The sequence below is a fragment of the Crotalus tigris genome, unplaced genomic scaffold (genome assembly GCF_016545835.1).
Source record: "Crotalus tigris isolate CLP2741 ecotype Arizona unplaced genomic scaffold, ASM1654583v1 scf7180000024430.1745191, whole genome shotgun sequence".
NCBI lineage: Eukaryota > Metazoa > Chordata > Lepidosauria > Squamata > Viperidae > Crotalus > Crotalus tigris.
The window spans coordinates 1,548,871-1,552,685 of record NW_024100597.1 but is presented as its reverse complement, the minus strand read 5'-3'; the positions used below and the strand labels follow the sequence as shown (position 1 = coordinate 1,552,685).

Sequence of the window (3,815 nt, the reverse complement as noted above, 5' to 3'; positions counted from 1 at the left end):
GCAACATTTTCATTTGTGAAGAATGCAGTAGAACTAGTCAAACATTCTGGTACTAAAGCATATATCTCAAATGACACAAAAGTTCAGCCTCTCCTCACGCCCAGTTCCTCCTAAGCAGCACCTAAGAATTCAGCAATCAAAATTTCAGTTTGGCTCAGTTAGCACAAGAGTGCTCAAAATATCAAGTATGCAGTTCAATTAACAAAACTCTCTGGACTGGTAACACAAGCAAGATCAAGGGTGTTTCTCTTGGCAGCTTTCTGTGCAGGTAGATAATTTCAGTATGTAACTTGATCTTCCAACCAGAAGACAGCCGACTAGCCATGCTTTCAGTCTATGTGTTAGCAGCATTTGTAATACTATGCTTATACTTTTAATTGTTTAATATAATTTGATGTTACATGCACACTGAAAATTAATGCTGTTTCGCCCCATATTCCTGGCTAATTCAGAACTGGATCTACAATTTCCATGGAGTCATCTGATAGACTTCTGATTTCAGATTGCAGGTGGGAACAATATTTTACAATTATAGGGGCATGTTATGTATTTTATTTATGGTTTATTATAAATGCATGTTATTTCCTGCCTGAAGTTCTGTTAGGTAAAGAGAGAAACTAAGGAATAACCAGTCAATAAACACTTTTTTAAAAATCTGGGAAACAATGTTGCTAATCTTAGATTACTGTGTCCAGGGAGCCTTTTTTAAATTTATTTTTAAATTATAAGCACCTTCTGAAATATTATCAGTGAAAATATTGGCCCTATTATTGGGTTTGTCACTTTTACCTGGAAACCTTCTATTCAAAACCTGAGGTTTAAATTTAAAATACTAAAGGCTTATAGATTAATAATATATAAAATTAACATGGGCATTATCTGCCAACAAGGTCTTATTTATAAGCTTTACTTTAGCTTGCATTTTTAATGTACTTAAAGTAATTGCTACTGAATTGTCTGCAACATTTTTTTCCAAGTAAATCAAGATTATACTGAAAAACTCTTTTTCCCTATCAGAACAAATGCTGATACGATTGTACATGTAATCTCATTGATAAATTGTAAAGATGCTTTATAATAAACTAAATAATTGGTCTATCTCGTTCAGAAAATTGGCAAATGTTCCTCAGCATTTCTACAAGCTTCTTTCAAAGATGTAAGTCATAGAATCCGGTATCATCCATCCATAGAATGTGAATTTTAATACTCTGCTTTAGCTCTTCCTGTCCCATTATTCAACCAACTTGGATAGTCTGGTTAAGAATTAATATATAGTTGAACACACAGCTTAGCCTATAGAAATCTTGGTAATTTGCCTGCTAAGAAGCACAGTATTTTATTATCTAGAAATTAAAAGCAAATAATCAACAAATGGTGCTAAGAGATTATTTCCACATTTAGGATATGGATACCAATCACCCTTGGGAAATTAACAATTTTAATATGTCCACCTTACAAAAATTATTTCTCCTCTCAAGTATTTTTTTAAAAATAATTTATGTGTTAACCAATTAATTTTAATTTTGGAAAGAAATCTGTTCCCACTGTCTTTGGAGTCACTAGCTTCCCTTCCCAACCAAAAAAATACATAAAAATGCATCATTCTTACCCAATACTAAACATTTTTTTTTAAAGAAAACTGGGTAAATTTAAGTTTGAATGTTATGTTCATACTAAGTTTAAATTTTATGTTCTTGTACAGTGTGTTGACATACTCAATAGGGTGGAACAAGAATAAGTCATGCTTTTTCCCCCTCTTTCATTCAATCATGCTCAATTTGCAGAGACTGCCTGAACAAGTTTTCTTGGCCAATTTTTTTCAGAAGTGGTTTGCTTTTACCTTCCTAGTGCTGAGAGAAAGTGATTCGCCCAAGGTCACCCTTTGTGCCTAAAGCAGTGCTAGAACTCACAGTCTCTCGATTTCTAGCCTGATGCTTTAACCACTACCCAAACTGGGTAGTCATGATTTAGTCCCCCTGAAATCACTTAGATTTAAATTGATAATGATAGCTTGTGGTCCAGTGATTTTATAAAGTTTAGGTTAATTTAGCTATACTTTATGATGAAATGCATTCTTTGGTCACACAGTAAGTATATAAACTTACTGTGTGGGCCAAGATAATATAAAGCAGTAAAACAGCATTTTAGAAAGCCCATACAATTATTTGAGAGTATGATTGTGTCAGGCACATATGGGCATCTTCAAAGAAATAGTCCCTACTTTATTGTGCTTCTAATATTCTATGTGAATTTTCTCAGGATGTCTTTGACCTATTGAGTTTCTCAAGATTATTTTGGAGTCTGGGCCATTGTGACAATAGACTTCATCATGTTTATCAAGTATGTAAGATTTCTAGACCTATTTTTATTTTGAAATGCAAATTTGGCACAATTTCAAATACTAGTTTTGTGGGCTCTGTAGCTTTCTTTTCTTTTAACCCCACATATTTGTATTAGCTATTTTTAACTTGTTTTGCTATTCCTAATAACAAACTTCTGTGACTTATATTAACCTCTAAATGATCTTTGTTATGGTTAAAGTTTATTCATTAACTGAATTGAGAACCTCTCATTTCCTTTCAGAAGGGGAAAAATAACTCCAAACAGTATCCCTACACTATTGTAACCACATTAATTCATACTTGCAAATCACCTTTGCTACTTGATTCATTTCAGTTACAAGTTTAGCAATCTGGTTTTTAAATAGAGGGGTTAGGGAGAAATGTGGGAGAAGGTATTTATTTGCTTGATTCCACATGACAACGCCAGAATAATTGAATAGACTGTATGGTTAGTTTGACGGCAGAATGTGGAATCAGCAGCGTCACATACCAGAGGAAGGAAGTAGGCCCGGAATCTCTGACAGTTGTAATGGATTTTATCAGAATTTCTCCAAAGGCTGACCATTTTGTCTTGAATTATTAAACTTTCCCTCCCCCTTTTCTGTGAGGTAATGAACAACTGTAAACCAACATGCATTTATATTAGCTTTTTAAAGAATGAATAATTAATTGTGTGCATGACACAGGAGATGGTTGGCTTCAAATGGCTGCATGTCAAAACACATAAGATGATCTCTGAGGCAGCAGAAAATCTAACAGGAGCAATGAAGGCTTGAGAGTTTTCAGAAGATGGGTATGCTATGGATATGTGAACTTGCTGTATCAAGGATGCTATTATGTTTTTATAGGTGGTGTCTGTAAGCAGTAAATTTTTGAAACACTATTAGAAGATGAAGTAGGTTCTATTTCATTTTAAGTAGAGATAAATTGTGCTGAATTTTCTTTCCAGGCTTCAGGGTACTATATTTATCTTTCACCACTTTCCTGTCCAAAGTACTGAAACATGAGAGCTTTAATACAGGGATAACTTTGATTTAGGAAAACAAAAAGAGTATTGTCTTATAATGAAATTTCTTTAGTAGAAGCCCAGCTGATTATAGACAAAAGAACAGAGATGCTGCTATGAAACTGAACTCAAAGTAAACTTCGATGGATAAAGTCATCTGTTGAACTCTTTTAAGTCAAATTCTCAAAATCTTCACTTTTTAAGCTTTTCTGGAATGCAAAGTTGTCTACAGATCTAGATCATCCTCTCAGTTCCTAATGAGCAAACATAAATTATAAGAGGTAGTATTATCATATCTATTCTATTATTCTGGTCATAAGATTGAAGAATTTCATCACTAACCTCTATGAGGTTCGCCAGATATAATCCCAAAGATCTGTGCTCTGCATGAAGGTAAATTGTTAGGACTGCAACATGTGGTGCAACATCCCATTTTTTATTAGAAGAATGATTATTGGATGATATGC

At 33.7% G+C, this 3,815-nt stretch overlaps 1 protein-coding gene across 13 annotated transcripts in view; it reads left to right on the top strand.

The window, feature by feature from the left end:
• The first annotated feature begins 118 nt into the window (after positions 1-118).
• VEPH1 (ventricular zone expressed PH domain containing 1) overlaps positions 119-3,815 on the top strand; it is a 122,979-nt gene continuing 119,282 nt past the window's right edge. For 8 of the 13 annotated variants that reach the window (XM_039330642.1, XM_039330646.1, XM_039330645.1 and 5 more), the window contains exon 1: positions 287-509. The gene's annotated coding sequence lies outside the window, so the exon portion shown is untranslated. The other 5 variants (XM_039330635.1, XM_039330639.1, XM_039330636.1 and 2 more) reach the window with 5 other exon arrangements.